Consider the following 23891-nt stretch of genomic DNA (forward strand, 5'->3'; position numbering starts at 1 on the left):
ACCTCTCAGCCAAAAAGACTCTATCCTAAATTCAGCTTTTCCCAATTGGCATAGTTTCTCAAACTTGAATTGGTCCGTTTTTAGAGAGGGCTGGGACCCCTCCACAACGCAAAGTACTAAACCAGTGATTTTCCAAGATTTCAGAAGGGGTTGGGCAAGGCAAAGAGAGATGATCTTTACTCCAGGGGTCAAGAAAGTCTACGATTGGGAGAGAAATAAACAAATAAAAACCATAGAAAAGTTTTTTTTTCCAGATCAGAAAAGGGCATGTTAGAATCAGCAAGAGTCACAACATTCCTAAAGAAGATTTGATTGTGCTGAATGGTACAGAACCTGAGAAGCAATGAGAGTTTTTAGGCAAAGGATTCATTTCAGAAAATGAAAATTTCAAGGAAACTTTCCTAAAATGACTACTTTCTCTTCCAGAATTTGGCTTCCCAGAGTTGGGAAGTGTCCCAACCACAATAAAAGAAATCCCTTGCCCAGGGCCACATGGTGATTTCTGCAGGGGCTTTTCCAAACTTGCTTCCGTCTGAAAGAGGAGCTATAAAGCACACTAGACAACAGATGGTTTCTCAGATGGGATTCATGATCATCCTTCTAATGTCCCTTTCACAGGATCAGTCTCTAAGCTAGTTTCTCAGTTATGGTGAGTTATCTCCTCAAACTATCAGACCTGGAAAGTCTTAATTAAAGAGTGCAGGGCCTCAGTGAATGAAACCTTCTGACCTCAAACTGGGTCTGGAACTGAGTCCCTGAAAAGTAAACAGGCACCAAAAAAATAAAAAAAGCCAAAAGCCAAAAGTATAAATAAGTATTTTAAAAGTTTTAAGAGCAGGAAGAGAAAGAGAAAGGGAAAGAGATAGTAATCCAGGGAGTTTGAATACTGTGACTATTGGTGGTATAGGTTTTTGCACAATATTTGGAGTCAGAGGTCATGGGTTCAAATCCTGGTTCCGCCACTTGTTAGCTGTGTGACTTTAGGCAAGTCACTTAACTTCTCTGTGCCTCAGTTACCTCATCTGTATAATGGGGATTAAGACTGTGAGCCCCCCCATGGGGCAACCTGAATCACCTTGTAACCTCCCCAGCACTTAGAATAGTGCTTTGCACATAGTAAGCACTTAATAAATGCCATTATTATTATTATTACTTATACATACTTGATAGTATTTTCACAATCAATGGTACTTATTGAGCACTTACTATGTGAAGAACACTGTACAAGTTAATGAAGTTAATGCTTCAGAAACATGGAGACAAATACTGAACTTGAGGATACCCATTAAATGGTACAAAATGTGTGTCCTTCAACCAATAATAAAAACAATCAAGTTTTTCAACATTTATTTCACACTTTCTTCAATATACTAAATATTCATATAACACCTAGCTGAAAAATGTGTTATACCTTGTAATGACTTAAAAAAATTGCTAAACAGTAGGACAGTGGATATGTCCAGGATAAGATCATTTATCACCCTTCTATAACCATGAACTTGTTTCCAACTGGAAAAATAAGTTGATTTAATCTTTTGTGTGTGGTTTTTTTTTAAATGCAAAAGATATTTGTGATTATGAGACATTTGCTTTTCATTTCCACAGCCAGTTAGGACTCACAAACATGAAAATCCATTATGGAATGGTATATAAAGTGTGACCGATTCTTGTTCAGTCAATTAGCGAGCAAAGTCTGAATACGATGTTTATCTGATAATCTGCATCTCTCTTACAGACAGAAGTAAAGAAGGTATTAACACAAAATTGGGTTTAGTTCTTTGCAATCTCCTGATTCACTGAACTACACTTTTGCAGATATTCTATGCCCAGAGAATTCCAGAATGTTTCCTCTCAAGCCAAATATTAGTCCGGGAAAAAAAAAAAATCTAAACGCTAGGAAGAAGCAGTGGTGATTTAGGAATCTTCTCGTCCACAGAGCAATGCACAGAACTGTGCCATTCCTTTTTAAAACACCACTCCTCAAACTCTTTCCCGTACCCCTTTGTTTCTTACCCGGCACCTTTATTTAATAGGAACAGATTATTTCTCCCCAAAATGGATGCTATTTTTGTTTTACAAGAATTGCTGCACATTGACTTGTACATGGAAATTATTCCACACATCTGTATTCTGATTATGATATTTAGTGCAAGGGTCATGAATAATAAAATTGCTAAATATGCTTATTGCCATCTATAAATAAAGGTTATCACACTAGAGAAGGTTTTGTTTTTGGAGTGGCAGAACAAGGTGGGTTAGTTGCGAGACAATAGAGCTTTAATTTTAATGTGAAAATAAATACTTAAATTTATAAATATTCAAATGATTGCCAAGGCACAAGAAAATGGCATGAATACCTGCCTAGAAAAAGAGCATTAGTACCTCATGAAATGAGTTGAGAAAGTTGACAGTTCCGGGAGAACATACTCCTTTTATTAATGCCACTGTCCTAATTCCAAAGAGTTGTTGCAAGGGAGAGAAAGATCCATTTCTTACTTATATTAATGAAATTACAGTTTATGGTTTAAAGTAAAATGTTACCTGTCGTTTCTATTTACAACCCTTCAAAATGTTCCATCAAAGCAGCCTGTCACTCAAGTCAAGTTACTCTACACACACTCAAGATTGCCAGAGAAACCCAGGTGGGGAGGAAAATAAGATGAATTGGGGAAATATCTGCTTGAAGAATTCTCAGTGGGGAACAACTGTGGTACTGTCTCACTCTAACAAAGTTCAAGTAGTTACCTCAGCCTTTAAGGAAAGAATGGACTGTATATTCCTCCTGGGATTGTCTCAATCAGTCAATCAATCAATCATACGTATGTAAGTATGCAGTGCTGTGTGCAGAGCACTGTACTAAGTACTTGGGAGAGTACAATGTAACAAAGTTGGTAGACACATTCCTTGACCATATATTCACTTAAACTCATCCACCTGCATGGGGTCAAGTTTCCTTATTGAGTGCAAAGGAACCCATGGGTTGGGATATGAATTCTGGAAAGTGGGTTTCTCATGGATAGAAGCCCTGGCCAGGTGGAAGCTACTAGGCCATGGCTGCCTCTGGAGGCTAGCCAGAGTGAGAAGTGCCCTCAACCCAAATACAGAACAATATATGACCTGGAAGAACTTTTGCTCTGGTCCAAGATTTCAACAGGTGGAGGACCAGTCCCTGTACCTATGCTTGATTCTACCGGGGCAGATCGATCTCCTCTTGTTAATTGATCTAGTGGGAAAGATAAAAGCCTCTGATCTGAGTCCAGGGTCCAGAGATGGTGGATGGGTCCCCGGTCCTGACCCCAGAGCCCAGCAGTGATAAGGCAAATCCAAAATGGAGTTGCCACTTGCAAGTTCACTTCTGGTTCCCCCTGACATCCAGCTCTCTTGAAAGGGTGGGGTGCAGTGCCTGCTTGAAAAAACTTCTGGAGGATAATAACCAACATCTCCCTCCTCAAGTTGGAATCTACGCAGTGCTTGGCACATAGTAAGTGCTTAAATACAACTGGCATTTCCAAGAATCCTGCCTACATGAGACTAATTAACCAATCCAAGTGCACTTTAGACTCTACTGATCAAGAAACCTAGGAACCCACTTTAATGTTTTGGCTTCAAAACACTGACAACTGCTTCATACCTCAACTTTTACCATTTCCCCACAGGGTTTGTGTTTAGATATTAAAAATTGTCTACTTTACTGCTTGGCAAGCACCTCGAAAGTTGCAGGAACTCCCACTCCATTGGATAAACAGAAATGGTAATTCATCGGTGCCTTAGTTTAAGAAGGAATCTGCTAGCTGGAACTCTCCTGGGCTCAACAGCATTTGGATAATTTCCAAATGCCAAACCAATTTTGGCCTCCTCCTTTTAAGAAAGATGGGGAAAAACTGGGGCGGAAGGCCCCAGAGAAGAGTGATAAAACTGGTTAAAGGAATGGAAAATAGTTCATCAGTCAATCGATTGTATTTATTGAGTGCTTATGATGTGCAGAGTACCATACTAAGCGCTTGGGAGAGTACAGAATTAGTGGATATGTTTCCTGCCATTTTGAGCTTACAAATACATAACAATAAGGAACTCTTAAGGAATTGCAAATATTTAGTCTGGAAAAAAGAAAGCTAACCTTAAAATCTGCCAGGATATGAAGGACTTTTCTGCAAGGGGGTTGACATTTTTTTTTTTTTCCAGTTCCACTGAGTACTAAATCTGAAAAAACGTAGTTTATTGTCTACCTCTCCAACTAGATTGTAAGCTCCTTATGAGCATGAGTGTGTCTTGTGTCTTGAAAGCACACTTTCAAGTGCTTAGTACAACCGCACCCTCCCTTGGTAACTGTTATTTATTTTTTATTTTTGTGGCATTTGTTAAGTGCTTACTATGTACCAGGCCCTGCATTAAGCACTGGGGTAGATACAACCTTATAAGATTGGACACAGTCCATGTCCCACGTGAGGCTCACAGTTTTAATACCCATTTCACAGATGAGGTAATTGAGGCACAGAGAAGTGAAGTGAATTGCCTAAGGTCACCCAGCAAGCAGATGGCAGAGCCCAGATTAGAATCCAGATACTTCTGACTCCTGGGCTCATGCTCTCTCAACTAGGCCATGCTGTTTTTCTGCCAGAATAATAGCTTATTCACTTAGCACCTATACCCTCTGATATTTAGGTGTGCTCCACAAAAGAGCACTGAAACTGATGCCTGGGTAGTATGGTAGCTTCATAGGAGCAGGGTGGCCTAGTAAGCTCATCCAGGGCAGGGATAGTTTTCACCAACTCTATTGTCCTCTAGCAAGCACTTATTACAGTTGTCTACACACAGTAAGAACTCAATAATTGACTGAGGGCTTTGAAACAGCATGGGCGTAGGTGTCAGGAACCTGGGTTTTAATCCTGGCTCCGCCACTTTTTTTTTTTTGGTATCAATCGCACTGAACATAGTACCTGTCCTACATGGGACTCAGTCTAGGAGGGAGGAGAGTAATAAATCACTATTTTACAGATGAGAAAACTGAGGTACAGAGAGGCAAAGTGGCTTGTCTATGGTCACACAGCAGACAATTAGCAGGGCGAGGATTAGAACTCAAGTCCTTCTAATGCCTAGTACTCCAGCTCTTTCAACTAGGTCAAGTTGCCACTTGCCTGCTGGGTGACCTTGGGTAGATCACTTGACGTTTCTATACCTCAGTTCCTCATCTGTAAAATGTTCTCCTTCCCCCATAGACTGTGAGCCCAATGAAGGACAGGGACTGTGTCTGACCTGACAATCTTTTACCTACCCCAGGGCTTTGTACAGGGCTTGGCATATAGTATGTGCTGAACAAATGCCATGGTTATTATTATCATTTTGAAATCAATAATGAAAATGATTTCCTTATAGCCAACTGAAATCTCTGTTGCTTTAAGTCCCACTTCCTTCTGGTCAAACCTTCTTCAAAGTATAGGCTTTCTGTAAAGATTGGACATTTACCTCCTTGGGAGAGGGGGCTCTGTTGTATTTATTGATTTACTGGGTCTCCTTCAGCCTCACAACTATGAATCAACTATCCAGAAATAGCTTAGGGCCTGGAAGCATGGGTAGACATATTGAGCTAATGACAAAAAGGTTGGTTTTACTAGAAAGATCAATCAACCAATCAGTCAATCGATCAATGGTGTTACGAATGCTTACTCTGGGCAGAGCACTTTAGAGAAGTAGCGTGGCTTAGTGGAAAGAGCATGGGTTTGGGAGTCAGAGGTCATGGGTTCGAGTCCTGGCTCGGCCACTTGTCTGCTATGTGACCTTGGTTAAATCACTTCACTTCTCTGTGCCTCAGTTACCTCATCTGTAAAATGGGGATTAAGACTGTGAGCCCCAGGTGGGACAACCTGATGACCTTGTATCTACCCTGGTGCTTAGAACAGTGCTTGACACATAGTAAGTGCTTAACAAATGCCATCATTATTATTAAGCCCTTGGGAGAGTACAACTGAGTAAATAGATTCCTGCCCCCAGGGAGACTATAATTTAAGTCAACATTAATAATAATAATTGTGGTATTCGTTAAGTGCTTAGTATGTGCCAGACCCTGTACTAAACGCTGGGGTAGATATAAGGCAATTGGGTTGGTCACAGTCCCTTTCCCACATAGGGCTCACAATCTTAATCCCCATTTTCCAGATGAGGTAACAGGCACAGAGTAGTGAAGCAACTTGCCCAGCAGACAAGTGGCAGAGCCAGGATTAGACTCCCAGGCCTGTGCTCTATCCACTAAGCCACGCTGCTTCATGTACAGAGAGGGAAGGCAATCAAGAATAAGGATCTGTACATAAGTGATGGGAGGTACCTAAATACTTAGGGCATATGGACTCAGGTGTATAGGTGATGCAGAAAGGAGAGAAAATAGGATGGGGAGATCATCCTTGATTCTGAAATCCCTGGAAATCAGCTCAGAGTCAGTCTCCTAGAATGAATACGTTCTCTAGAGAGAGGCAGGGCTTTGAAAGGAGAGGGTCAGTTTGAAATGTGGTCCAGTTAAAGAGCAGCCGGCCCATCTTAAACGATTCAACCGGAAACCCAGAAGGCGCCTCTCCAGAGCCACTAGCACAGCTGCTGGTGGAGCTCACCAAGAAGCCGTATGCTATTACAGGAGAATAGCTTGTTCAGTTAGCATCTGGGCCCTCTGATATTTAGCTGTGCTCCATGAGAGGAGGCTGAGCCTGCTGCCTGTGTGATACAGTAAAAAAGTAAGGGAAAAACATGGGATGTAATAAGCTCATTGATTGAATTAAAAAAAAACAAAACCCAGAGAGTTCCACAAGGATGCTCCACTCAAACCCCCGAATCTCATATTCAAAGCTCCGATTTAGTCAATGTGCATTTTAGGCAGCACAACGAAGTGAATTCAGCAAAATAAAATGAAGTAAACAGAAGAATATTGTTTGAAAGGGTTGCATGACTCTTTTACAGGACAGAGAAGCACCTTTATCTTCTGTTTCTGTCCCTGAAAGATATTCTCCTCTAGAATCTTTCTAAAAAAGTCCTTGTACACCCACTGGTTAATTTGTACAATAAGTGCTCTCAGTGCGTTATAATGCTCAAGATCAATAGCTCAATTGACAATAAAGAATGTGAACTGCCATTGGGTGGCTGTACAATGGAGCCTGAGGTGTGATGTGCTTCTGGGATAATATCAAGACCCTCTTACCCCTATTCACTCTTACCCCCACTCAAACTGAGTGGTGGCAACTCAGGCTGGGCAGGAATCTGATACTAGTTAGCTACCCGGGGGACCAACCACCTCTGGAGATTCCCAATGAGTAGTGATCAATTTGTTCTCCATAATTAAAACGTTTGGAGCATCGGAAGTATTAATGCCAACTGATCTTGATTTAGTTGGAAAAATGCATCATATCATATATTGTTAGCTATTGAAGTCATTTAAAGCCTTCTGAGAATACATCTAGCGTGGCTCTGCTTTGAAGATTTGATATGTCTTGTAATCCATAGATTATTGAAGTTAATTTCTCTGCTGAGAGCCTCACTATCAGGAAAAAAATGTATGCATACTCAAACATATGTTTCTAAAACAAAGAAGGATTTTCATTGGATTTTTGGGCATGCCTCATTCCAGAAAATCAGCATTGGCCAAAATAGCTGGTTAGGGAACTATAAGGGTAAAATTCCTTAACTGGACAGGACTTCCCCTGCTTTTCTCCTGGTTCCCTTGGATGAAAGACTCCAAAGTGTTGGTGGGTGAAGGGGAAGATATCTTTTATTTGAATTGGTACTTTACTCACTCATACTACCTGTTTTTGTTTTAGAAAGGTCTCTGGCAGGATAAGATAAAGTAGGCAATAACAATATGTTGATTTATATCACTGTGAATCATTTTTTCCATACTTCAAATTAATTTTAATTGAATTTCATCCTCTTGACTTTCATTTACTTTTAAATGAGTTTTAGTTGTTGCACCAGAATCCAGCTGACTTCAGGAGTTGACAAGTTTAGTGTTTTGATCACAGATTATTATATAATGTTGACAAATGTGTCTTGGACTCCAATGCCGCATATTAAATACCTCACAATATGCATGGTATTTTCAGTCCATGCAATATTTTACAGGTAGGTGAAAAGCATGTTAACTGTGTTAAAAATGTAATTAATTTCCAGAAGGTACAATTGCCTCAAGAGATGACTGCAAGTAATTTACCCGTTTATGACCATCATCTAGAAGCTCTCGGGGCAGGAGAATGTTCTTAAATGATGTTCACTCTGAGAACCTATAAAAGGTTGTTTTAAAAAATGGCACTTCCTATGCATGGTGTTTAAATGCATTTTTTCTGTTATGCTTCCTACGTTTGACAGCCAATTCCCTCAGCTTCAAGGTTCTTCTAGAATAGGTTCTGAGGTCACAAAGGAATGCATTTGGAAAGACAACTCTTCCTTGAGTTCACCATCTGTCAGTCCTTTGCCAAAAAATGGCAGAACCTAATTTACAACCAATGGAAACTTTGCTCACTCAAAAGTTCTGTTTTGATTTTTGTGTGTGTGGTGAAGAGTGTAAAAGTGTAATGAACACATAAGCTAATAGAGAGGTACCCAGTTCAGCTATTACCTTTGATTTAGTCCAGTCTTTATAACTCTAGTAAATTATTCTCTTCAAATCAGGCCTCTAACGCCTTGACAGAATGCAATACCTTACCCAGCAGCTTGCTTTCACTAGATCCCCTATCCTGTGAATACCGGGATTTGAGAGTATAAATAACACCAAAGTTAAAAGGAATTATCTGTAGGAATCCCACCAGCAGCAGTTTTAAATACATAAATAGCCTATCCTGGTTGTTAAAGTTACACTGATTTGACAAAGAAAACACAAATTCTGTGACTGCACCTATCGCCCTGCCCTTCATAGTGAGAACTGTCAGCACTCAGGTTTCTACTCAGATTTTTTTCTTTTTTACCTTCAGACTGGTGGGGTCCCAATCAGGCTGACTTGAAATTAATCATTTTTTTAAAAAAAAACCTGCTTTTATAAATGCACTCTGTTCTATGAGTTGGCATTGTGATCAATCAAAGGTATTTATGGGGCACTTACTCTGTGCAGAGCACTGTAGCAAATGCTTGGGAAAGTACAATATTATATAGTTGGTAGAGGAGATCCCTGCCCATGTGGAGTTTACAGTTTAGAGGAGGAAAAAGATATTATATAGGGATAGGAGATATGGTAGAATATGAAGATATTAACATAAATACTATGTGACTGGGGTGAGTATTGAAATACTTAAGGGACTGTGTTGGTACACTCACAATCTAAGAGTTGAAATGAGATTCACGAATTTCCATCATCCCAGAGGGAAACAGCAAAAGTTTCCATGTGAGAGACACTTCTTTTCCTGGTTGTTTGTTACCAAGTCATTACAAGACACACATTTTTTTGTAGAAAATTTCTGACAGAAATCCCCACCCAAACCTACGCAGGGTAAAGCAAACTCCAGGCAACAAATAACGGTTTCCAGGGATTGTTTCCTGCAGACGAAGGGAAGATTGTCAATGGAAAGTACTACATGCCTCAACCCCTCTAGACTGTAAGTAAACTTGTTGTGAGAAGGCAACATGCCTACAAATTTTGTTGCATTGTATTTGGTATTTGCTAAGCACTTACTATGTGCAAAGCACTGTACTGAGCATTGGGGTACATACAAGAAAACTGGGTTGGACACCCTCCCTCTCCCACATGGGGCTCTGTAAATCTTAATCCCCATTTTACAGATGTGATAATCGAGGCACAGAGAGGTAAAGTGACTTGCTCAAGGCCACATAGACAAGTGGCAGAGCTAGGATTAGAACCCAGATCCTTCTGACTCCAAAGCCTGGCCAAACAGCTCTGTTCACAGTAGGTATTCAATTAATAGCATCAATTGACTGATGGAGCCCAGGGGACGCTTCCAAACACCACTGCATCCACATCAAGTTTTTCCACTGGCCCCAGTAAGAATAATAGTGGTATTAAATGCTTACTATGTGCACTTGTACTATGTCCAATTTGTAATTCCCAAGCCCTTAGTACAGTGCTCTGTACACAGTAAGTGCTCAATAAATACAATTGAATGAATGAATGAATGTACAAAGCAGTGGTGTAGATATAAAATAACCAGATTGGACACAGTCCCTGACGTTCATGGAATTCATAATCTAAGCTGAAGGGAGAACTGATATTGGATCCCTATTTTACAGATGAGGAAATCGAGGCCCAGAGAGGTTAAGTGACTGGTCCAAAGTAACAAAGCCAGCAAGTGGAAGAACTGGGATTAGAACCCAGGTCCTCTGATTCCCTAGATTGCAAGCTCACTGTGGGCAAGGAATATGTCTGTTTATTGGTTTATTGTGCTCTCCCAAGCACTTAGTACAGTGTTCTGCACACAAAGTGCTCAATAAATTTAATTGACTGACTGAGTGAGTCCCAGTTCTGTGCTCTTTCACCTAGGCCATTCTGCTTCAAGTCAGTTCCATATCTCCCTGACTGTTACATCCCTAGGAGGCTGAGGAACTAGACTGTTACATCCCTACATAGCTGAGGAATTACAAAAAAAATCTCCCATCTGTTGATTTAATGCAGGGGAAGTGAGTCTTTTCTGCTGAAAACATACAACTAGCAGAGGTGTCAACAGGTTCTCCCATGGTATAAGCTGCTGAAAAGTGCTTAGGTTTCCAGTTTGAATGCTGCCTACTAGTAGCACCTACTAGCTGACAAGAGGAATTTTCAAATGGACAACAATAATAATAATAACTGTGGTATTTGTTAAGCTCTTACTATATACCAGGCACTGTACTAAGCGCTGGAGTGGATATAAGCAAATCAGGTGGGACACAGTCCCTGTCCCACATAGGGCTCACAGTCTCAATCCCCATTTTACAGGTGAGATAACTGAGGCACAGAGCAGTAACTCTCCCAAGGCCATACAGCAGACAATGATGTAGCTGGGAACAGAGTCCATGATCTTCTATCTCCCAGGACTGTGCTATGATACATAATGCATATAGTTGAGCATCTATTTGACTTTTCCAGGGAACAGTGTCAGTCACAGAGACCATCAGCCAATGTGGAGCCCAGCCCAAGGACATGCTCTCACCCCCAAAGTAAACCTGTCTGGATGGCTGCAAACCAATTGCTTTTGGCTGATCTACATCAACCGTGACATGACATATCAAACTTCCTACCTTCCATAGCATCGAGAACCAGATTAAGATACATCAGGTTTCAAGATTTTTCTTCAAAATGGTCATTTGTTTTGCTTTGGGCAGTCTTGGCTACAGTCGAAGGAGAGGAAGGACAGTTCGTTGAGAATATGCCAATAAAGATCCAGGTAAGAGTGGAGTATTCGAATTGTTTTTATCACTCCTATGCACTTCCTGCCCTGAAGGCAGGCCAGCTCCCTGGAAGAGTTGTGTTTGATTCGCAAAGATTAAAATTAGTCTTTTACCTGACCTATTTCCACAAAGCTACTGACAAGCACTTCTTTGTGGGTTATTTAACAAAGAGGAGCAGGAAAGAGAGTGGCAGACAAGAATTAGGACTTCAGATTGAGAATTACTGCAGGGAAGGGTCTTTGCTAGGAATATGCCACAGAGAGAGAAAGAAAGACAAAGCAGATTGGGAGGAAGGTTCTATGAAATAGGGGCCAGTGCTGGGATTTTCTTAATCCCCCATTGTTCCTGAACCCCCGGTTCCGGCTTATCTACAATTGTGGTCACTGAAACACATCCAGTGATAGGAAATGTTTCACCCTACTAGGGGTGGATAGAATTTTTATGACAGCTTTGGATTCAGCAGTATATGGGAGTTAAAAGAGATCATTCTAACTTCCGATTTCTACCCTAGATCCGACTGGGAAGGAAGCTAGAGTCAGAAGTGACCCTTTCCCCTCCTTTTACATACAGATGCTCATTACTAATTACCATGGTTGAGATTTTTGACCTAAGAACTGAACTGCAGTGAGAGCTGCAGTACGAACACTTGTTCGTTGAGGTCATGCGACTGATTTTTTATCAGAACGAAAGCCACAGTTTAGCATTTGTCAGGTGGAATGAAACGAAGTGTTTCAGGGGCTTACTGTGTCGAACCTATCACTCTTTAAGAACCCCAAGTCATTTTAAAAGGTTACCTTTTACTGGAGGTCAAAAATGGAAATTATGATCGAGGAGCAGATTTACCGACCTATTCACAATGGAGATGGAGTTATGGTTTGAACAGTTTTAGAGAAAGGGGGGGAAAAAAAACCAACCTGAGACAGAGTTATATAAATTGCTAGAAAATTGGAATACAATCGGCCACTTGGGGGAGCTGCAATGGCACCGCAGTCCGGCCGAGCAACTAGTTGAACAAAGATGCCCCAAGCCCATCGCAGGGTGTGAAAACTTGCAGGGAGAAAGTAGGGGTGACTACTACTACCAGAGATGCTACTCCTTGTAAATCTCCTGCTTGTAAATCTCCCTAGATCCCCCTACTACACAAGCATTCAACACACTTTTTCTCCCCACTTTGTGAATTTGGACAAATCAAATCAAGAAAAAAAAAGACTTTGTTCCTGGACTCATTTATCCTTCAAAAAGGAACACATTAAACCAGTAGAAAGCAGATTTTTTTTTTCTTTTCAGTGACAAGAGAAGCAGCATTGAGTCAATTCAACGCAGAGGTAGCAGAAGCTGAGAAAACATCTCAAACTCTGCTAGATTTAACTCTAATAATTAGGAAATGCACTGTGAAAAACTCATGGTCATCGAGTTGCATCAAGAATGCAACAATCACAACATCCTAAGACTATGTCTGCTTTTAAACTTTTCCATCCTCAGAAACATTCAACAGGCACCTCCAGAATTCTTTACAAGAATGAAAGAAAACATTACCCCCAGTACTCATCATCATCATCAATCGTATTTATTGAGCGCTTACTGTGTGCAGAGCACTGTACTAAGCACTTGGGAAGTACAAATTGGCAACATATAGAGACAGTCCCTACCCTTGTACTTCCCAAGTGCTTAGAACAGTGCTCTGCACACAGTAAGTGCTCAATAAATACAATTGATTGAATGAATGAATGAATGAATAAGAGATTCCTTTGGCTATTCAGCATCTTTCCTGCCCACAGATTTTGGTTCATCCTCTTTTACATAAATAGCTCTGCTCTAATGAATGCCACTGCCCTCCTCTCACATTATGTTGCTGTTGGGACTTTCTGATTAGAACTATCAACCTTGCAATGAAAATGACCAGAAAGTCATCCATAGCCTCATCTTTCAGATCCAAGCATGCACTATTTGGGCACCAAACTGGACTCTGTTGGAAAACACCAACTTCTCTAAAGACTACTGATATAATTCCAGGCAGTACTCTGCAATATAAACGTTTAATAATAGTAATAATAATAATGATGGTATTTGTTAAGTGCTTACTATGTGCCAAGCACTGTTCTAAGCACTGGGATCAGGTTGCCCCACGTGGGGCTCACAATCTTAATCCCCATTTTACAGATGAGGTAACAGGCACAGAGAAGCTAAGTGGCTTGCCCAAGGTCACACAGCTGACAAGTGGCGGAGTCAGGATAAGAACCCACGACCTCTGACTCCCAAGTCCAGGCTCTTACCACTGAGCCATGCTGACATCAGTGCTCTTATTAATGATCTAAGGATGCTGTATAAATGTAAGCTGTAACCCTGCCTGATTCCACTCAGTACATTATGTTATTATTATTGAGCAGGGCTTGAAAACTGCAAATGTGACTGACAAATGGCAAGTCATTATGCACACCACACTGACCAAAAGACAAAGCATTCACAAGGAAGATTTGAAGATATTTTCTTCACAAAACTCAAACTGAGCTACTGCTCGTATTTTGCAGCATCTGTATTCTAAATCTTTCTTATTACTCAGCTAAAATGGGCTAAATAAAATGCCCGGAGAGGGCATTTAACAGGCTGACCCTAATCATGAACCCTGGTTCAACTCACATTAAGGAAATCCACTCAAGCTCCTATATTCCCAAATATCAGGACTTGGGGTCATAGGAGAGTTGAAAGAAAACTTGAAATTTTAGGATGAATTTTACAGCTCCCTGCCTGAACCTTGCAGACAGATCAGTGCCAGAAACTCCTATCATTCAACCTTTGAACTTCTGAACAACAATTTTATTTAGAAAGTTGATTTATTCATAAGTAAATAGGATACAGTGTGGATGAAGTAGAAGGAATCAGAAGGCAGTTATTAGATTTATAAGCACAAAAGCCTCACTGTTGCAGACAGCAGAGACTCAGCAGTTACTGTACCTTTCAAAACTAATATGTAACCATATCTGTTTTAAAAGAGTGATTCATATTACTCCAAATGCATGAGAAACTCTTTCTCATCCCCACCACAGGAAACTTGAGTCTGATTTTAATGAGCTTCAATTGGAATGTGGCCTTTGAAAAGTAGTGCATTTGAAAAGATGGAACATTAAATTTTGTAATGATGTAAAACATCTTCAATTTTTGACAGGACAATGGTGCTTATTGTGCTTTATGGGCCCAATGGTGATTCAAAGGTCACTTTGTATATGACTCCACAGACAGGGGCAGCAGTGAATGAAAATTAGGTTACATGTGATCAGCTTTATTATTAATCAGATGAAAATGGATTTTTAACATTTTTCTAATGAGCAACAGAGAAAGAAGAAAATACCACGAGTAAAACTATGTGAGAGAACAGCAAGGCTAAAAAATGTACTGTTGGTCATAACTAATAATGTGCATTAAATCTGAAATACTTAAATACTATCTCAAGAAATAAAATGCAGCTGCATATTTTTGTGTCATAAATACACAGAAAACTGCTGAAATACCTTCTGTAATTTACTATCTCTGTCCTTTGTTTATAACTAACTAATGAACTGATTTCTTCTTACAGTATATTATAGCAGCACCCTATCGCATTGCTATGGTTAAGGTTGTGTCAGTATTTCCATTATAAATCCTATTTTCCAAAGGTTTATAACTCAGCTATAAAAATGCAATTCAGGCTAAAAGTTGGCATACAAGGTCTCAGCTAGGAAGCAAATTTATTTTATAAATTCTCCCCCCAAAAGAATCTTTTCCACTATTTTGGTATTATATGGATGTCAGATAAATAAATAATGAATGAAAAGCAAACCAGCAAAATAAATAAGAGTTTAGGAGTTTGAGATATTTTCTGTTCTTGTTTAAATTGAAAACAAGGTTGGTTTTCAAAACCTGGAATATACAGAGGCATTTATGGATTAAATAACCTTCACTTCTCAGATAAAAATAGAAAATTATTAAATGTTACCATCTCCTGGGTCAATAGGAGGGCAGTTTTCTGTTTTAATGCTGTCCATGGGTATCCGTTGCTTAGTCCAGCAAGTATCAACTGGGTGGCTTGCTCTTCCAGTGGGTCTGTTCCTTCACAGGGAGTGAACTCTTTCAGGTAGATAATGAAAAGACCAGTAGACCATTGGGCTGAACCTACTTATTTGAGGTTAATCTTGTCTATCATTAGTGGGCATGTGCCTCTGATAACAGGTGTCAGGCCTCCAGTGGAGTATGTGCTCGGTTGTGATGTGCCCAAGCAATCTTGAACACCACCACGTTGGATTTGCCTGGTCATGTGAAGGCTTATTCCAAGTGCATTTTCTATTTTCTACTTGACAACTCTACTATTCTTCCCAACTTGACTCAGAGGCCCATAATCTCCACCAACTTTTTCGTACATTCAACTCCCTCCTGTAACTCCCAGGTTCCCTACCAGCTCCTTCCCTGGCCTCTGATTACCTCACCAGTTAATTTGATGGGAAAATAGGAACCATCAGCTATGGATTCCCCAAAGTCTTCCACCCATTCCCCCAACCCCCAGCTCTGCAATACTCTACAGCTCCTTTCTCAACTTTCTTCTGCTTTCCAACTGTTTTTCAAAATGAGATCTCTGTCTGGCTCCCTAAATCCATGCCCTCTAACCTGCACTGACAACCCTATTCCCTCTCAAGTCCTAAAAAATCACTTGTTTCTACTCTTTTCCACTGTCTTACTGCTTTTTTCAACCTCTTGCTCTCTGTGACTCCTTCCCCTCCGCCTTCAAACACTCTCAAGATATCCCTCTTGTAAACTCACAGGCCCCTCAAGCTATTTCCCCATTTCCCTGCTCCTGGTCCTATCCACTGTAGGATAGGAGTAAATAATGAATGAAAAACAAACCAGAAAAATAAAGAGTTTACGAAACATGAGGTAAAATGGATGATGAGCAATTTACCAGAAAACCACGGCTCTCTGGGAGACTAATAAGCTCAAGCATTGTCTCTTCATAATATCCACTCAAAACAGGTGAAGCAGCATGGCCTAATGGAAAGAGCATAGTCCTGAGAGTCAGAACACCTGGGTTCTAATCCCGGCTCTGCTGATTGCTTGCTCTGTGATGTTGATCAAGTCACTTGACTTCTCAATGCCTGACTTCTCCTGTTTCCCCCCCTACTTAGACAGTGAACCCTGTGTGGAGCAGGGAGCATGTCCAACCTAATTAACCTGTATCTATCCCAGGGCTTTGAACAGGGTTCGACAATAGTAAATGCACAACAAATACCTTGAAATATATATACATATATATGTATATTTAGATAGATATGCATATGTAAATAAAACTCAGACCTGGGCTAAACTGGTGTGGATAAGATCTCTTAAAAAGAAAGTTCTTCACAGCAGGTCATGTTTATCAATACAGCATCTTCTAGCCAAATACCCAGCCTTCCTAGAGTGCAGGAAAAAACCTCAACAGTGTCTTCCTTCCTATCCTCTCTATGTTTCTCCATCTGAGTTATTGGCGGTCTTTCCTCACTAATCACCAGGTTGTACCCTATGCTCCTACCAAGCACATCTCCTAACTGAACGTGGCTCTTAACTCTCCCACCTCCAAACCTTTCTCCCTCTTCCCCCTCGGTCCCCCTCCACTGATGCCCCTGCCTGGAACTCACTCCCACTTCAAATTCAACAGACCACATCTCCCCCCTCTTCAAAGCCCTTCTCAAATCTCACCTCCTCCAAAATTCTTACTCACTGAATTTCCAACACCCCAAGGCTCATCAACTCCATAGTCTTGGTACTTACATATATACTTATGTATACATATGTACATATATATATACATATATTACTTACAGAGAAGCAGTGTGGCTCAGTGGAAAGAGCATGGGTTTTGGAGTCAGGGGTCATGGGTTCAAATCCGGGCTCTGCCAATTGCCAGCTGTGTGACTTTGGGCAAGTCACTTAACTTCTCTGGGCCTCAGTTCCCTCATCTGTAAAATGGGGATTAAGACTGTGAGCCCCCCGTGGGACAACCTGATCTCCTTGTAATCTCCCCAGTGCTTAGAACAGTGCTTTGCACATAGTATGTGCTTAATAAATGCCATCATTATTATTATTATTTCTATTCAATTGTATATTCATTTTTTATTCAGCTATTTCATTTTTACATACATATTCTAGTACCTGTTGTATTCTTCTTCTTCCTGCTTCATGCCATTTGTAAATAATTGATGCTTAAATGCCACCCCCCCACCTCCATAATATTATAAATACCCTGGGAGGCAGGGATGATAATAATCACAATTAGAATAATAAAAATAATAATATTTGTTAAGGGCTTGCTATATATTCTCCCCCCTTTCAGACTGTGAGCCCACTGTTGGGTAGGGACTGTCTCTATATGTTGCCAATTTGTACTTCCCAAGCGCTTAGTACAGTGCTCTGCACATAGTAAGCGCTCAATAAATACGATTGATGATGATGATGATGATACCAAGCACTGTATAAGCACTGGGGTAGATACTTTATAATCAGGGCCTACGTGGAGCTCACAGTCTAAGGAGGAGAGTGGACAGGTATTGAATCCCTATTTTGCAGGTGAGGGAACTGAGGCACAGAGAAGTTAAGTGACATACCCAGTCATACGGCTAGTAAGTGGAAGAGCCAGGATTAGCACTCAGTTTCTATGACTCCCAAACCCATGCTCTTTCCCTCTGGCATATCTACCAAGTGTTTAGTACCATGCTCTTTACACAGTATCCTGATCACTGGCAAACACATGGGTCCTATAAAAGGGAAGAATCGTAACACAATTATATCATACCATAATATCATCATAAAATCAGAGGACTGGGACAAATGTCCAGAAATCACCTAGACCGTATCCCTGTCTCTAAGGAGGGCATTTGAATCTATCTCAGTAATTACATGGGGCTGCCTATGGCATCAGATCCTCCAGTGGCCCCATCTGGCCTCAAAGGAAAAGCAGGCATGTTTGGCCCAACGGAAAGCAAGGAGGCAAGACAGGATCCTCCCACCTCCAGTCACAACCCTGGACCCTTCCTACTCGCCCCTTTCTAGTGTGGGGAGCAAGGCAGAAAGACAGGAGGCACAGAGCCCCCTCCCACGCTGTTCTATCCCCAGCTGGACGAGGCCATGAGGCCATCAGAAAGCTTGATGTTGGGGTAGGACTGTGGGTGTCAGAGGATGATGTCTGTCCTGCAGGTGCTTGGGAGACGGACACCTGGCACTTCAACCAGGAGCCTGCTGTGATCAGGCCGGGGAGTAGCGTGGCTCAGATGTAAGCACCATGGCTTAGTGGAAAGAGCACAGGCTTGGGAGTCAGAAGTCGGGGTTCGAATCCCGACTCCGCCACTTCATCATCAATCATCTTTATTTATTGAGCACTTACTGTGTGCAGAGCACTGTACTAAGCGCTTGGGAAGTACAAATTGGCAACATATAGAGACAGTCCCTACCCAACCGTGGGCTCACAGTCTAAAAGGGGGAGACAGAGAACAAAACCAAACATACTAACAAAATAAAATAAATAGAATAGACAAGTACAAGTAAAATAAATAAATAAATAAATAGAGTAATAAATATGTACAAACATATATACATATATACAGGTGCTGTGGGGAAGGGAAGGAGGTAAGATGGGGGGATGGAGAGGGGGACGAGGGGGAGAGGAAGGAAGTCAGCTGTGTGACTTTAGGCAAGTCACTTAACTTCTCTGTGCCTCAGTTATCTCATCTGTAAAATGGGGATTAAGACTGGGAGCCCCATGTGGGACAACCTGATAACCTTATATCTACCCCAGTGCTTAGAACAGTGCTTGGCACATAGTAAGCGCTTAACAAATACTATCACCATCATCATCATGTCCTGAGTCTCCTACTGAATGAGCTGTGAAATCTTAAATGTCTCATCTTTTGCTAAGAGGAAGGCCAACTCAATTTATTGGGTGCTTACTGTGTGCACAACAGTGTGCTAAGTGCTTTGGAAGTACAATAGTATAGAGTGGTTGATGTGAACCTTAACCCTCAAGGAACTTACAGTCTACATGCAAGAGCCACTTCACGCTTCATACTTTCTACTAGAAATCTTGAATTCTCTAATAATAATTGTGGCATTTGTTAAGCACTTACCACATGCCAAGTACTGTATTAAGCACTGGGGTTGGTACACGAAAATCAGGTTGGACAGAATCGCTGTCCAGATGGGTCTTGGAGTCTTCATCCCCATTTTACAGATGAGGTAACTGAGGTGCAGAGAAGTGATGTGACTTAACCAAGGTCACACAGCAGACAAGTGGCAGAGCTGGGATTAGAACCCATGACCTTTTGACGCCCTGGCCCACGTTTTATCCACTACGCTAGGCTCCATCTTGGGTCAGAGAATGGGTAAAAGGAAGTAAAGGAAGAGAGCTAGTTTCAAAAGACATCACGAGAGACAGTCATCTCCCACAAAAAGGATCTAGAATCAATCAATTGATCAATCATATTTATTGAGCACTTACTATGTGCAGGGCACTGTACCAAGTGCTTGGGAGAGTATAATATAACAGCATTGGTAGACATGTTCCTTGTTCGCAGTAAGTTTATAGTCTAGGGAGGGAGAGAGTCATTAATATAAATAAATAAACCACAGATATGTGCATAAGTGCTTTGGGTCTGAGGAAGGGGTAAATGAATTGTGCAAATACAAGTCTCCCCATTCTACACTGTAAGCCCGTTGTTGGGTAGGGACTGTCCCTATATGTTGCCGACTTGTACTTCCCAAGCGCTTAGTACAGTGCTCTGCACACAGTAAGCGCTCAATAAATATGATTGAATGAATGAAGTGAAAGGGTGACACAGAAGGGAGTGGCAGAAGAGGAAACGAGGGCTTAGGGAAAGCCTCAGAAGAGTGTAAACTCCTTGTTGACAGGGATTACATCTACCAACTCTATTATAGTGCTTTTTTCCCAAATGTTTAGGACAGTGCTCTGCCCACAGTAAGTGTCCAAAAAAAATCACCGATTAAATTATTGAACCTGAAAAAAAAAATGATCGTTTCAGGTCCGATGACTTTTTGGGTGGTTTTAGCAAAGTGTTTTGTCCCCAATGGACTACTCTGATGCTGGTAGAGACAACCATATTCTTCTTTCAACAACCAGCACTTCATACAGATTACCAGCAAAGCTTTTGGGAAATACAGGATTGGAAGGAGGACTCAGAGTGAATTATTTCCATGTGGCATCACATGGATCAAGTTTTCTACAAACTAGATATTGTGGTTCATGGTTAAGATATGCCAGTGAGGGGTTAATGGGAAATAACCTGAAGTTCTTAGCTGCCATCATACATACTAAGCAGTTAGTACAGTGCTCTGCACACAGTAAGTGCTCAATAAATATATGAATGAATGAAGTTAAAGCCATGGTTATGGTTAGCCCAGAATGATACTTCAACAATACTGTGTATCACTTAGAGATGCAAAACAGATTAAAGAAGTTAAGTTTCTCCACCACCTGTTAAATGCTTTATATTTAAAAGGTCTTGTACTTATTTTTAAGAAAGCAGATTAATTCGTAAAAATGATTAAAGAAGACTCGTGATGGAGAGAGGAATTCAGAATTGTGAAGAAGGATACAGGAGTTGGTTTGCTACAAGATACTTCATGAAACCAAGAAGTTTTCCAACCAAAATCAGAGAACTGTTTATTAAACTTAAAAAACCACTATCACAATCTGCTAAAAAAAATTCCTACTTCTGAAGTCTCCTATAAAGGCTGCAATTCCTCATTTAGTTAATTCCTTCAGTAATTTCCTCTTCAGGCTCAAACTTCCTCTCTACTTCCTCTCTAGAGAAGCAGCGTGGCTCAGTGGAAAGAGCACGGGCTTGGGAGTCAGAGGTCATGGGTTCTAATCCCGGCTCCACCACATGTCTGCTGTGTGACCTTGGGCAAGTCACTTAACTTCTCTGAGCCTCAGTTACCTCATCTGTAAAAGGGGATGAAGACTGTGAGCCCCACGTGGGACAACCTGATCACCTTGTATCCCCCGCCGGCACATTGAACAGTGCCTTGCACATAGTAAACGCTTAACAAATGCCATCATCATCATTATTATTACTACTTCAGTTTACTTAGGTGTAAAATGAATCTATGGTATTTACTGAGCATATCCAAACTGGTATCTTGTTAATCCAAGCACTTATCCTATTCCACCTTGATTATTGTAACAGTCTTCTTGCTGACCTTCTTGCCAACTGTCTCTCCACACTCCAGTCTATACTTCGCTCTGCTGCCCGAATGAGTTTTCTGTGAAAATGCTTTGTCCACATTTTCCCACTCCTCAGGAACTTCTGATGGTTGCCCATCCACCTCCACATCAAAGAGAAACTCCTTCCCATCAGCTCTAAGGCATTCAATCACCTTGCCCCTTCCTACCTTACTTTGCTGCTCTCCCACTACAACTCGGCCTACACACTTCTGTCCTCTAACCTACTCACTGTACTTTGATCTTGTCTATCTTGTCGCCGACTTCTCGCCCATGTCCGGCTGTTGGCCTGGAACACCCTCGCTCTTTATATCTGACAATCACTCTCCTCACCTTCAAAGGCTTATTGAAGGCACATTTCCTCCAAGAGGCCTTCCCTGACTAAGCCCTAATTTCCTCTTCCCCCACGCCCTTCCTTGTCACCCTTGCCCTTGGATCTGCTCTGTTCCTTCACCCCCTTATGTACATATCTGTAATTCATTCATTTACATTAAGGTCTGTCTCCCCTTCAGACTATAAGCTCCTTGTGGGCAGGGAACTTGTCTATCAACTCTGCTATTCTGTACTCTCCCAAGCACTTAGTACAGTGTTTTGCACAAAGCAAGCACTCACAAAATATGATTGACTTATTGATTGACCTCCTCTGTGCAGAGTACTGTATTGAGAATTTAGGAGAGTACAATACAGTTAGAAGACAATCAGTCAATTATTCATTCCTTCATTCAATTGTATTTATTGAGCACTTAATGTTTGCACAACACTGTACCAAGCACTTGGAAAGTATAACAGCAAGGAATAGAGACAATCCCTGCTCAACAATGGGCATTCATATTCACTGAATGCTCACTGTGAGAAGAGCACTATACCAAGCACTTGGGAGAATACAGTATAGCAGAGATGGTAAACGTGTTCCCTACTTCCCAAGCACTTAGTACAGTGCTCTGCACACAGTAAGCGCTCAATAAATACAACTGAATGAATGAATGAAAAGGAACTTAGGCTTGAGACATTTGCTACACTTACATGGCTGGCAATTTGAAGAGAAAACAGAGCGTACAGTTATAGCAAAATATTTTCCAGGTTTTTTGAAAGTCTCCCAAGCAATCTATCCCAGTCGGAATTTTTTCTGTTCACACAGGGCCATTGATGCCTTTACAAAGGATAATAAGTCTGGCCTTCGATCAGCTTCGCCTAGGAAGGGCATTTTCTTGAGGGCTTCTAAAAACTGTAGCCCTTGGGATACATTTCTCCCTCTTGGAGTGATCCTGGTTCAAGGTTTTCCAAAAAGTCACATTCATCCAGTATTTATGAAAAAACCCAATTTGAGGACACCATTAAAACTCTACCTCTTCCTTGATGATGTAACCAGGAGTTCAGGACTTCTTTTTAGAGGCTGCAATAGACATTCCAATCCTTGAGTATGGAAATATCAGAAAATATAGTGTTGGCTAAAACTACAATGCCTAGGATCGATACAAAGAAAAATAACACATTGCACAGTTATGCACAAACTACAGAAAATGTGTATTTTCAGGGTCCATTCAGGACACATTTCATCTAGTTCGGTTAGGGACATTCTTAGATCATCTGCATATTTATGTGGGTATGAGAACATCAATGCATATATCCAATTACCGTGTCATTGATGTTTTTAGAAGTTACAGGACACTATCCTAAGCACAGTGATTACTTTTCCCCTAAATACAATCTCGGAATATAAGAGGTGAAAGTTCAAAGATCCAGCACTGTTCAAACTCTCATTTTTTAAATGGTACTGCTTAAGGGATTCCTACATCTCAGGCATTGGACTGAGCACTGGGGTGGCTACAAGGCAATCACGTTGGACACAGTCAATGTCCCACAAGGGGGTCACAGTCTTAATCTCCTTTTAAACAGATGAGGTAACTGAGGGACAGAAAAGTGAAGTGACTTACTGCAGGTCACACAGCCGACAGGTGGCAAAGCCAGGATTAGAACCCAGATCCTTCCGACTCCCAGATCTGTGTTCCATCCACTAGACAACACTGCTTCTCTGATCTCTTGGGGGTCTTTCCTCCTGGCATCTTGACTCCTGGCCATCAGCTTCTCCTCTCCCTTGTCCAGGATTAGTGAAGACGAATGAAGCAAAATGCCGGTCCTCCAACAACTCTCTACAGTATACACAGTTTATCTTAATAATGATGGCGTTTGTTAAGCGCTTACTATGTGCAAAGCACTGTTCTAAGAGCTGGGGAGGATACAAGGTGATCAGGTTGTCCCACGTGGGGGCTCACAGTCTTCAACCCCATTTTACAGATGAGGTAACTGAGGC

This window comes from Tachyglossus aculeatus, chromosome 11 (genome assembly GCF_015852505.1).
Source record: "Tachyglossus aculeatus isolate mTacAcu1 chromosome 11, mTacAcu1.pri, whole genome shotgun sequence".
In the NCBI taxonomy this organism is placed as follows: Eukaryota; Metazoa; Chordata; class Mammalia; order Monotremata; family Tachyglossidae; genus Tachyglossus; species Tachyglossus aculeatus.